This window comes from Hemiscyllium ocellatum, chromosome 16 (assembly GCF_020745735.1).
Source record: "Hemiscyllium ocellatum isolate sHemOce1 chromosome 16, sHemOce1.pat.X.cur, whole genome shotgun sequence".
NCBI lineage: Eukaryota > Metazoa > Chordata > Chondrichthyes > Orectolobiformes > Hemiscylliidae > Hemiscyllium > Hemiscyllium ocellatum.
Window position 1 is genome coordinate 74,296,422 of NC_083416.1, and position 12,556 is coordinate 74,308,977.

The 12,556-nt window shown below is 48.3% G+C and overlaps 1 protein-coding gene across 4 annotated transcripts in view; it reads right to left on the reverse strand.

Moving 5' to 3' along the window:
* The window catches only part of cyfip2 (cytoplasmic FMR1 interacting protein 2), a 114,221-nt gene that overhangs the window by 80,096 nt on the left and 21,569 nt on the right, over positions 1–12,556 (reverse strand). For 2 of the 4 annotated variants that reach the window (XM_060836937.1, XM_060836934.1), the window contains exon 1: positions 6,485–6,566. The exons of 1 other annotated variant lie outside the window; for it this stretch is intronic. The gene's annotated coding sequence lies outside the window, so the exon portion shown is untranslated. Of the gene's footprint in view, positions 1–2,000; positions 2,078–6,484; positions 6,567–12,556 lie in introns of those variants that run through there. One more of the 4 variants, XM_060836936.1, reaches the window with a different exon arrangement.

Below are 12,556 nucleotides of genomic sequence, written 5' to 3' on the forward strand. Positions count from 1 at the left end.
CCTGTCGCGGTGGTCTCCCAGCAGCCCAGCACGGTGGTCTTTGGGCAGTCTCTCGGCCTGGCGTGGTTTCAGGGTGGACGTCCAGTCTCGAGGTGATACCAGAGCGATCTCCCAGCGTTGTGAGCCCTGAGGTGAAGCCAGGCGTAGTCTGGATCGAGGCGCAATGCAGACTGGAGGCTCTCTGCCAACATGGACTGGGTCGGAAGACCATTTCTCTGTATGTCTTTTCTCCATTTTATAACATATTCCTAAATCTGCAATGGTGGACTTCTGGTACTTCTCTACTTTTTCAAGAATTATAACTGGAAAAGCTGTGCTTGGGAACCTTTGTACCGAAGATGGCAGCATAAGCAGCGATTCTCACACTTTCCTCATGCAAGAACATGTGACTAAAAGCTAATTCAATACCAACACCCACAAGACAATGACAATTCTGTGAGTCCACTCCGCATATAACAACTGATATCTTTAACCAACCTGTTTATGATGCTCATCCGGGACGGGTGAGACTTGAACTAGGGCTTCCTAGTTCAGAGACAGTGATACTACCACTATGTCACAACAGTACTCACAAGGTCTTTTCTAACCAACCTGCTTAGAGATGTTATGATTCATGCCTGGAGCAATTGGGTCTTGGAAGCAGGACTCCTGGGTCAAAGGCAGGGACACTACCGCTGCACCTCAAGCACCATTAAAAGGTGCGGATGCTTTGTAAAGGGTTGAAATTTACTCTGTCAGGGCCATTGTGGACAGGCCAGGACACATATTTTGAACGAGCCATTCATCTCGAGCAAGTGGGCTTCTAGTACAAAGACAGGAACACTATCACTGTGCCATAATCATCCCTATTCTATAGATATTTACCAATCAAACTGTGCTGCGATACTACTCCATGCCTCTAGAGCAGCTGAGACTTGAATCTGGGCCTCCTAGTCCAGAGACAGGGAACTTGGCATCGACACAGACACATATTAGTCCTTGTTCACTGCCAAACTATTACCCCAGGTCCATCCTGTCCCAAATAACGTTAGGGCAATTGTCCAATTAATGCACGTTCCCTGACAACTAACATCTGCCTCATCCCAAACCTGCAAGTATTTTAAGGCTTCCTGAGTTACACAGAAAATAGTCCAGAAATAGTCCACTTCAAATCCCCCTCGCACTCCGCCAAGGACATGCAGGTCCTGAGCCTCCTCCTCTGCCAAAGCCAAACCACCCGACAAATGGAGGAGGAATGCCTCATCTTCCACTTTGGGACCCTCCAACCACACGGGATCAAAGTCAATCTCACCAGTTTCCTCATCTCCCCTCCCCCCACCTCATCCCAGATCCAACCCTCCAACTCAGCATCGCCCTCTTGAACTGTCCCAACCGTTCATCTTCCTCCCCTCCTATCTGCTCCACCTTCCCCACCGACCTATTTCCATCACCCACGCTCCCCCCCTCAACTGCATCCACCTATCGCCTTCCCACCTTGCCCCACCCCAACCTCCTATTTTTCTGTCAGCCCCCAAAGGGTTGACTCTCCTGCTCTTCGGATGCTGCCTGACCTGCTGTGCTTTTCCAGCACCACAGTTTTTGTCTGATCTCCAGCATCTGCAGTCCTTTCTCTTGTTCAGAAGTAGGCCATTCAGCCCATCCAGATGGTTACCCACCCTTTCATGCCTTCTTTCATATCCTACTCTATCAGCTTAATCCCCTGCTCTCTTTTCCATCTTAAATACATCAAGAGAGCTTCATGAACTTGGTTCCAAATGGTTTGTGCAGTGGATAATGCCTGACTTGATTTACAGAAGTAAAACCACATTTCAAAAGAATTAATGATGAATTGAGACCCAACTCCTCTCAAACTCATCATGTCCCTGGAGTATCAAACAGACTGGCTCACCCTCAAATTCTCCTTTTCCCTTGTAGCCACCACGCCCCATGGTTACCTCACCTCTCCCCCATCCCCCCCACCTCTTTCCCAACCATCCGCGCATCTCCCCACCCAGCCTTACAGCTTAGCTTCCCAACTGCAGTCAGCTTCACGTGTACATTCCGCACCCATCCACAGATTCGGTGATAAACTTCCGCGGCAGCTTCCGAGGTGGTTCAAAGTAAGAGACAGAAACACGTTCGTGAACCCTGACCTTTGAGAGAGAGAGATGTACAAGAAACAAAGAACAGGAACGAGAACAGGAAACCCATTTCCTGTTGAGCAGATATGTTCAGCCCTTGCAGCAGAACGTGCGGTGGGCAGAGGTGTATGTAGAAATGGCAGGTTTGTACACTTACTCCTTGCAACGACAGTCACGCCAAGATGTCTCCCAGCCATAAACCTCTGCTCAGAAAACAGATGATAAAATACACTCAGAACCCTAGAACTTCAGGGGAGACAAGACAGCCAAGTGATACTCTGCTTGGTGTCTCAAACACCCGCTCATTAAAAAATAAGCCCCAATAGGTTCGACTCACAGGAGGAAACACCAACTTCATTAATCTACAGCTCCAGCTCAAATTAAGAGTTTGGAAGCTGCTCCCAAATGCCCTCAGGTGATGAAATGACCCAACCCAGCGGCACAAAGGCTGGTGTGCTCCTTCTCACATACACTGGGTTCAGCTCTGAGCCTCATTCATCCTGAAAGTCCCCAGCCAATTCCCCGAGCTCAGCATGCCAAGAGATTCCTTAATCTGCATTTATTATCAACTCCACTGGCCTACAGATACACCATGTCTGAAAACTCAGTGATTCCTATCCCAGCCTTTGGCCCGAACTTCAAAGGCAACATCATGGCTGTGTGTGTCTGTTTGAGAAAAAAAGAGTGAGCTCAGGAGTGAGAGAGAGAGAGGGAGAGAGAGACAGAGCCAGCAAGACTGAGCGCGGGAATGATCGTGGGTGCAAGAGAGAGCACAGGCAAGCGTGGGACGAGGCAGAGAGAGTGTACAGGAGTGAGCAAGAGCAAGCATGAGAGTGAGAGAGTGAGAGTGAATGCGTGAGCGAGAGAGAGCAAGCATGGGAGTGAGCAAGGGCACACAGGACAGTGTGAGAGAGTGATAGCAAGCAGGAGTGAATGAGAGAGTGAGAGTGAACGCGGGAGCGAGCAAGAGAATGAGAGCATGTGCGAGACAGCGAGAGAGTGAGCGTGCCGGGGTGTGAGGAACATGGGAGGGAGCAAGGGAGCGTAGGAGCAAGAGCCTGCAAGAGTGCACAAGGAAGCGAGAGAGCGTGGGAGTGAGACAGCATGGGAGCGAGCGAGGGAGCGAAAGAGTGCAGGAGCATGAGAGAGGGAGAGGATGGGTGCATGTAGCAGCGTGTATGCGTGTAGCAGGGTGGGAGCGTGTAGCAGCGTGTAGGTGTGTAGCAGCGTGTATGCATGTAGCAGAGTGTATGTTGTAGTAGCGTGTATGTGTGTAGCAGGGTGGTTGTGTGTAGCAGCGTGTATGCGTGTAGCAGCGTGTATGCGTGTAACAGTATTTATGCATGTAACAGCATTTATGCATGTAACAGCATTTATGCGTGTAGCAGAGTGTATGCGTGTAGCAGCGTGTATGCGTGTAACAGCGTGTATGTGAGTAGCAGCGTGTATGCGTGTAGCAGCGTGTAACAGCGTGTATGTGAGTAGCAGCGTGTATGCGTGTATGTGAGTAGCAGCGTGTACGCGTGTAGCAGAGTGTATGTTGTAGTAGCGTGTATGTGTGTAGCAGGGTGGTCGTGTGTAGCAGCGTGTATGCATGCAGCAGCGTGTATGCGTGTAACAGCATTTATGCGTGTAACAGCATTTATGCGTGTAGCAGAGTGTATGCGTGTAGCAGCGTGTATGCGTGTAACAGCGTGTATGTGAGTAGCAGCGTGTATGCGTGTAGCAGCGTGTATGCGTGTAACAGCGTGTATGCGTGTAACAGCGTGTATGCGTGTAACAGCGTGTATGTGAGTAGCAGCGTGTACGCGTGTAGCAGCGTGTACGCGTGTAGCAGCGTGTATGCGTGTAACAGCATGTATGCGTGTAACAGCGTGTATGTGAGTAGCAGCGTGTATGTGTGTAGCAGCGTGTATGCATGTATGTGTGTAGCAGGATCGGCGCGTGTAGCAGCGTGTATGTGTGCAGCAGAATGTATGTTGTAGTAGCGTGTATGTGTGTAGCAGGGTCAGCGCGTGTAGCAGCATGTATGTATGTCGCAGGGTGGGCGCTTGTAGCAGCGTGTGTGCATGTAGCAGCGTGTATGCGTGTAGCAGAGTGTATGTTGTAGTAGCGTGTATGTGTGTAGCAGGGTGGTCGTGTGTAGCAGCGTGTATGTGAGTAGCAGCGTGTATGCGTGTAGCAGCGTGTATGCGTGTAACAGCGTGTATGTGAGTAGCAGCGTGTACGCGTGTAGCAGCGTGTATGCGTGTAACAGCGTGTATGTGAGTAGCAGCGTGTATGCGTGTAGTAGCGTGTATGCGTGTAACAGCGTGTAACAGTGTGTATGTGAGTAGCAGCGTGTATGCGTGTAGCAGCGTGTATGCGTGTAGCAGAGTGTATGTTGTAGTAGCGTGTATGTGTGTAGCAGGGTGGTCGTGTGTAGCAGCATGTATGCGTGCAGCAGCGTGTATGTGTGTAACAGCATTTATGCGTGTAACAGCATTTATGCGTGTAGCAGAGTGTATGCGTGTAGCAGCGTGTATGCGTGTAACAGCGTGTATGTGAGTAGCAGCGTGTATGCGTGTAGCAGCGTGTATGCGTGTAACAGCGTGTATGCGTGTAACAGCGTGTATGTGAGTAGCAGCGTGTACGCGTGTAGCAGCGTGTACGCGTGTAGCAGCGTGTATGCGTGTAACAGCATGTATGCGTGTAACAGCGTGTATGTGAGTAGCAGCGTGTATGTGTGTAGCAGCGTGTATGCATGTATGTGTGTAGCAGGATCGGCGCGTGTAGCAGCGTGTATGTGTGCAGCAGAGTGTATGTTGTAGTAGCGTGTATGTGTGTAGCAGGGTCAGCGCGTGTAGCAGCATGTATGTATGTCGCAGGGTGGGCGCGTGTAGCAGCGTGTGTGCATGTAGCAGCGTGTTTGCATGTAGCAGCGTGTTTGCATGTAGCGATAAGTACATCAATGCGTGCAAGGTGCTTGCGTGTTTTTGAACATACTGTGCACACAGAAATCTTACTTTCCCAGCAATGAATGGTCAGTCTCTGGGGTCATGCCCTATTCCCGTTCTCCTCCTCTAGGAGATCACTGTCTTCTCACTGACTCCCCCCCCAACCCCGGCACAACAGGAACTGTAGCTGCAGGATCCAAACGGGAGACCTGAGTGAATCCAAACGACACACTTTATACAAGGTCTGTGTTCATCCGAGGGGCATCAACTCCCCCCCCCCACCAGGGTCTCAAGTGGCTGGTATCAGGATTGAGCACTTTCTAGTCAGTGCCACACATTGAGGATATACATCCCGTCAATCCCAGAGAGGTGTCCCCACTGCGGCCATCTCCTGGACCCCACCTACCATCCTGTTGATGCTCTGAGCCCATTAATTAATTACAGAGAGGTGATCCCTCCCCCAACTACATGGGATCAACATCGATTTCACCAGTTGCCTCACCTCCCCTCCCCCCAACTTATCCCGGATGCAACCCTCCAACTCGGCACAGCCCTCTTGAACTGTCCTCCCCGTCTAGCTTCTTTACCACCATCCGCTCCATCCTCCACTCTGACCTATCACTATACCTACCTATCACCTTCACATCTACCTTCCCCCTAGCCCCACCCCTTCCCATTTATCTCTCAGCCCCCACCGGGGTCTTCCCGACATTCCTGATTCAGGGCTTATGCTTGAAATGTCAACTCTCCTGCTCTTCGGATGCTGCCTGACCGGCTGTGTTTTTCCAGCGCTACACGTTTTGACTCTAATCTCCAGCATCTGCAGTCCGCACTTTCTCCTGCTGGAATTAGCACTAGACTGTTAATCCAGAGACCCAGGTAATGCTTTGGGAATTTGGGTTCTAATCCCACCATGGCAGATGGCGCGACATGAAATCAATACAATTCTGGAATTAAGGGTCCAATGATGAAACTATTGCCAATTGTTGGAAAAATCCATCTGGGCCCCTAATGTCCTTCAGGGAAGGAAACTGCTGTCCTTACCTGTCTGGCCTCCACATTACTTCAGATCTACTGCAATGTCTGTGACTCTTAACTGCCCCAAGGGCAACTGATAGCCAGCCATGCCCACACTGCACGAAAGAATAAACAATCACTTTCACATCGCAAGAGCTTTAGAAAATGATTGTGCGAGGTTCCTTGAATCCACAGGTTAAAAACAAAACCAGTGTCACCAGATCCGGAACTGTGCAGAGACACAGTCAAACCCTCCACAGCTCAACTTCAGTTGCACACACTCACCACCGACTCCCAGCAACCTGACCGTTTCATGTGAGCTTACAACATAGACAAACACAATAAGTTCATTGACTCGGCTAAACTCCAAGCTGAAATAAGTGGCTCCAAATAACCACAGTCAAATCCTACCTCGATCACAGAGATACCAGCCCATTGTTTCGTGAGTGATGCAGGAAGGGGAAGGAGAGATAGAATGCTGCGTTATTGTGAAATAGACAGTGCCACTAAATCAGGCGTCTTGACAAAACATGAGAAAAAGCAAAAGACTTTGCTGTGATCGGCTACACTTGTCACACACCCTGCTGTCGACTCCACCCCAGCTAGAAATGAACACTTCGAATCATAGAGTCACAGAGATGTACAGCACGGAAACAGCCCCGGAGAAATATCGAGAGAGTAGGACCAGTCTTAAACAAGGAATCAAGCGGGCTAAAAGGGGTCATGAAATAGCTTTAGTGAGCGGAATTAAGGAGAATCCCAAAGCATTTTATTCTTAGATAAGAAGCAAGTGGGTAACTAGAGAAAGGATTGGTCCACTAAAGGATAGTGAAGGAAGGCTGTGTACTGAACCTGAGAGAATGGGTGAGATTCTGAATGATTACTTTGCATCAGTGTTGACTGAGGAGAGGAACATTATGAATCTTGAGATTAGAGATAGACATTTGATTAATCTGGATCATGTTGGCGAAAGTAGGGAAGGTGTTAGCACTCTTTGGGGTGGGTGGGATCCAGACTTGTAGTCCAGCAAGTAGGTTAGCTGTTTTTCAGGATATCCAAGAATGTAGGGAGGCTGTGGAGAAGGTAGCACTGACAGGGAATACTTACGGACACAGAGATGGGCTCAAGTGTGTATACTTCCACGCAAGGAGTATCAGAAATAAGGTGGGTGAACTTAAGGCGTGGATTGGTACTTGGGACTACGATGTTGTGGCCATCACGGGAACGTGAAGAGGGACAGGAATGGTTGTTGGAGGTTCCTGGTTACAGATGTTTCAGTAAGATTAGGGGGGGTGGTAAAAAAGGAGGGGGGAGTGGCATTGCTAATTAGAAATGGTATAACGGCTGCAGAAAGGCAGTTCGAGGGGGATCTGCCTTTGGAGGTAGTATGGGCTGAAGTCAGAAATAGGAAAGGAGCAGTCACCTTGTTGGGTGTTTACTATAGGCCTCCCAATAGCAGCAGAGATGTGGAGAAAGAGATTGGGAAACAGATTTTGGAAAGGTGCAGAAGCCACAGGGTACTAATCATGGGCGACTTAAACTTCCCAAATATTGATCGGAAGCTCTTTAGATCAAGTAGATTGGACGGGACAGTGTTTGTACAGTGTGTCCAGGAATCTTTTCTAACTCAGTATGTAGATTGTCCAACCAGAGGGGAGGCCATATTGGATTTGGTACTTGGTAACGAACCGGGACAAGTGATGGGCTTGGTTGTGGGTGAGCATTTTGGTGATGGTGACCACAATTCTGTGACTTTCACCTTGGTTATGGAAAGAGATAGGTGTGTGCAACAGGGTAGGTTTTAGAATTGGGGGAAGGGTAAATACGATGCTGCAAGACAGGATCTGAGGAGCATAAGTTGGGAGCATAGGCTGTCAGGGAAGGATGTCGTCGAAATGTGGAACTTTTTCAAGGAACAGATACGATATGTCCTTGATATGTATGAACCTGTCAGGCAGGAAAGAGATGGTCTTGTGAGGGAACCTTGGTTGACGAGGGAGGTTGAATGTCTTGTAAAGAGGAAGAAGGAGGCTTACATAAGGTTGAGGAAACAAGGTTCAGACAGAGCACTGGAGGGATACAGGATAGCCAGGAGGGAGCTGGAGAAAGGGATTAGGAGAGCTAAGAGAGGGCATGAAAAGTCTTTGGTGGGTAGGATCAAGGATAACCCCAAGACCTTTTATGCGTATGTGAGAAACATGAGAATGACGAGAATGAGGTCCGATCAAGGACAGTAGTGGGAGACTGTGTATTGAGTCGGAAGAGATAGGAGAGGTCTTGAATGAGTACGTTTCTTCAGTATTTACAAATGAGAGGGACCGTATTGTTGAAGAGGAGAGTATGAAACGGACTGATAAGCTAGAGGAGATACTTGTTAGGAAGGAAGATTTGTTGGGCATTTTGAAAAACTTGATGATAGACAAGTCCCCCGGGCCTGACGGGATATATCCTAGGATTATGTGGGAAGCAAGAGAGGAAATTGCAGAACCGTTGGCAATGATCTTTTCGTCTTCACTGTCAATGGGGATGGTGCCAGGAGACTGGAGAGTGGCGAATGTTGTATCCCTGTTCAAAAAAGGGAATAGGGATAACCCCAGGAATTACAGGCCAGTTAGTCTTACTTCAGTGGTAGGCAAAGTAATGGAAAGGGTACTGAGGGATAGGATTTACGAGTATCTGGAAAGACACTGCTTGATTAGGGACAGCCAGCACGGATTTGTGAGGGGTAGGTCTTGCCTTACAAGTCTTATTGAATTCTTTGAGGAGGTGACCAAGCATGTGGATGAGGGTAGAGCAGTGGATGTAGTGTACATGGATTTTAGTAAGGCATTTGATAAGGTTCCCCATGGTAGGCTTATGCAGAAAGTCAGGAGGCATAGGATAGTGGGAAGTTTGGCCAATTAGATTAGATTACTTACAGTGTGAAAACAGGCCCTTTGGCCCAACAAGTCCACACCAACCCGCCCCCACCCATTCCCCTACATTTACCCCTTTACCTAACACTACGGGCAATTTAGCATGGACTGTGGGAGGAAACCGGAGCACCCGGAGGAAACCCACGCAGACACGGGGAGAATCGCCTGAGTCGGGAATTGAACCCTGGTCTCTGGGGCTGTAAGGCAGTAGTGCTAACCACTGTGCCACCGTGCCGCCCAATAGATAGAGTGGAATTGGATAGAGAACTGGCTAACCGGTCGAAGTCAGAGAGTGGTGGTAAATGGTAAATATTCAGCCTGGAGCCCAGTTACAAGTGGAGTTCCGCAGGGATCAATTCTGGGTCCTCTGCTGTTTGTAATTTTTATTAATGACTAGGAAGAGGGAGTCGAAGGGTGGGTTGGTAAATTTGCAGACGATACGAAGATTGGTGGGGTTGTGGACAGTGAGGAGGGCTGTTGTCGGCTGCAAAGTGACTTAGATATGATGCAGAGCTGGGCTGAGCAGTGGCAGATGGAGTTCAACCCTGATAAGTGTGAGGTTGTCCATTTTGGAAGGACAAATACGAATGCGGAATACAGGGTTTATGGTAGGGCTCTTAGTAGATGAAGGAGCAGAGGGATCTTGGGGTCTATGTTCATAGATCTTTGAAAGTTGCCATTCAGGTGGATAGAGCTTGTAAGAAGGCCTATGGTGTATTAGTGTTCACTAGCAGAGAGATTGAATTCAAGAGTCGTGAGGTGATGTTGCAGCTGTATAGGACCTTGGTAAGGCCACATTTGGAGTATGGTGTGCAGTTCTGGTCCCCTCATTTTAGGAAAGATGTGGAAGCTTTGGAGAGGGTGCAGAGGAGACTTACCAGGATGTTGTCTGAAATGGAGAATAGGTCGTACGAGAATAGGTTGAGAGTGCTAGGCCTTTTCTCATTGGAATGGCGAAGGATGAGGGGTGACTTGATCGAGGTTTATAAGATGATCAGGGGAATAGATAGAGGAGACAATCAGAACTTTTTCCCCGGGACAACAGAGTGTTACAAGGGGACATAAATTTAAGGTGAAGGGTGGAAAGTATAGGGGGGATGTCAGGAGTAGGTTCTTTACCAAGAGAGTGGTGGGGGCATGGAATGCGTTGCCTGTGGGAGTGGCAGAGTCAGAATCATTGGTGACCTTTAAGTGGCAATTGGATAGGTACATGAATAGGTGCTTAAGCTAGGACAAATGTTCGGCACAACATCATGGGCCGAAGGGCCTGTTCTGTGCTGTATTGTTCTATGTTCTTTGTGTTGGGTAGGCTAGAGGTTATTAAGGTGGACAAATCCCCAGGACCGGATGGGATCTATCCCCGGTTGCTGAGGGAGGTGAGAGAGGAAATAGCTGGAGTCCTAACAGATATCTTTGTGGCATCCTTAAATACAGGTGAGGTGCTGGAGGACTGGAAAGTTGCTCATGTTGTCCCCCTGTACAAGAAGGGCAGTAGGGATATTCCAGGTAACTACAGACCAGTGAGACTGACGTCGGTGGTGGGGAAGTTGCTGGAGAGGGTACTGAGAGATAGGATCTATTTATATTTAGAGCAGAATAAACTTATCAGAGATAGGCAACATGGTTTTGTGCGGGGGAGATCGTGCCTTACCAACTTAATAGAGTTCTTTGAGGAAGTGACCAAGTTGATAGATGAAGGAAGGGCTGTTGATGTCATACACATGGACTTCAGTAAGGTGTTTTATAAGGTTCCCCATTGTAGACTAATAGAGAAAGTGAAGTCACATGGTGTGCAGGGTGTTGTAGCTCAGTGGATAAAGAACTGGTTGAGCAACAGGAGAGAGAGAGAGTAGTGGTTGAAGGGAGTTTCTCGAAATGGAGAAAGGTGACCAGTGGTGTTCCACAGGGATCAGTGTTGGGGCCACTGTTGTTTGTAATATACATAAATGATCTGGAAAAGGGCACTGTTGGTATAATCAGCAAGTTTGCAGATGACACAAAGATTGGTGGAGTAGCAGAAAGCATAAGGGACTGTCAGGGAATACAGGAGGATATAGATAGACTGGAGAGTTGGGCGGAAAAGTGGCAGATGGTTTTCAATCCAGACAAATGTGAGGTGATGCATTTAGGCAAGACTAATTCTAGAGCGAATTATACAATGAATGGAAGAGCCTTGGGAAAAGAGAGGGCAGAGGGATCTGGGAGTGCAGGTCCATTGTACCCTGAAGGTGGCTGCACAGATGGATATCGTGGTCAAGAAGGCATACAGTATGCTTGCCTTCATTGGACGGGGTATTGAGTATAAGGGCTGGCAGGTCATGTTAAATTGTACAAGACATTGGTTCGGCTGCATTTAGAATACTGTGTACAGTTCTGGTCGCCACATTACCAAAAGGATGTGGACGCTTTGGAGAGGGTGCAGAGAAGGTTTACGAGGATGTTGCCTGGTATGGAAGGTGCTAGCTATGAAGAGAGGTTGAGTAGGTTAGGTTTATTTTCACTAGAAAAAAGGAGATTGAGGGGGAACCTGAAGGGTATAGACAGGATGGATAGAGACCAGCTTTTTCCCAGGGTGAAGGATTCAATAACCAGAGGTCACGCTTTCAAGGTGAGAGTGGAAAGTTTAAGGGGGTTACACGCGGTAAGTACTTCACACAGAGGGTGGTAGGTGTTTGGAACGCATTGCCAGCAGAAGTGGAAGAGGCAGGCCCGGTAGATTCATTTAAGATGCGTCTGGACAGATGCATGAGTAGATGGGGAGTAGAGGGATACAGATGCTTAGGAACTGACAGTACATTTGGATCAGCTCAGGCTAGGATGGCTGAAGGGCCTGTTCCTGGGCTGTAAATATTCTTTGTTCTTTGTTTGTCTATACCGACCAGATATCCCAACCCAATCCAATCCCACCTGCCAGCACCCAGCCCATATCCCTCCATACCCTTCCTATTCATATACCCATCCTGATGCCTTTTAAATGCTATAATTGTACCAGCCTCCACCACTTCCTCTGGCAGCTCATTCCATACACGCATTAACCTCTGAGTGAAAAAGTTGCCCCTTAGGTCTCTTTTATATCTTTCCCCTCTCACCCTAAACCTATGCCCTCTAGATCTGGACTCCCGCACCCCTGGGAAAAGACCTTGTCTATTTACCCTATCCATGCCCCTCATGATTTTCTAAACCTCTATAAGGTCACCCCTCAACTTCCGATACTCCAGGGAAAACAGCCCCGACCTGTTCAGCCTCTCCCTATAGCTCAAACCCTCTAAACCCGGCAATATCATCGTAAATCTTTTCTGAACCCTTTCAAGTTTTTGAATAGCTGCTAAAACAGTGTTTTATTAATCATCATTCATGGCCACATTGTAATTTGACCAACACTGTACCTATTGTCTGGTCTAATCAGGAATTACGGTGCTGTGTTGCATGTTTTGCACTTTTTTGTGCACCTGCACAGTCCATTTCTCTATCGCAGGATATCCCAATGCTCTTCACAGCCAATCTCAGAGAATGCACACAGCAAGCTTCCACAAGCACCAGCAGCAGCTGGACACGATGGTCGGTTTTT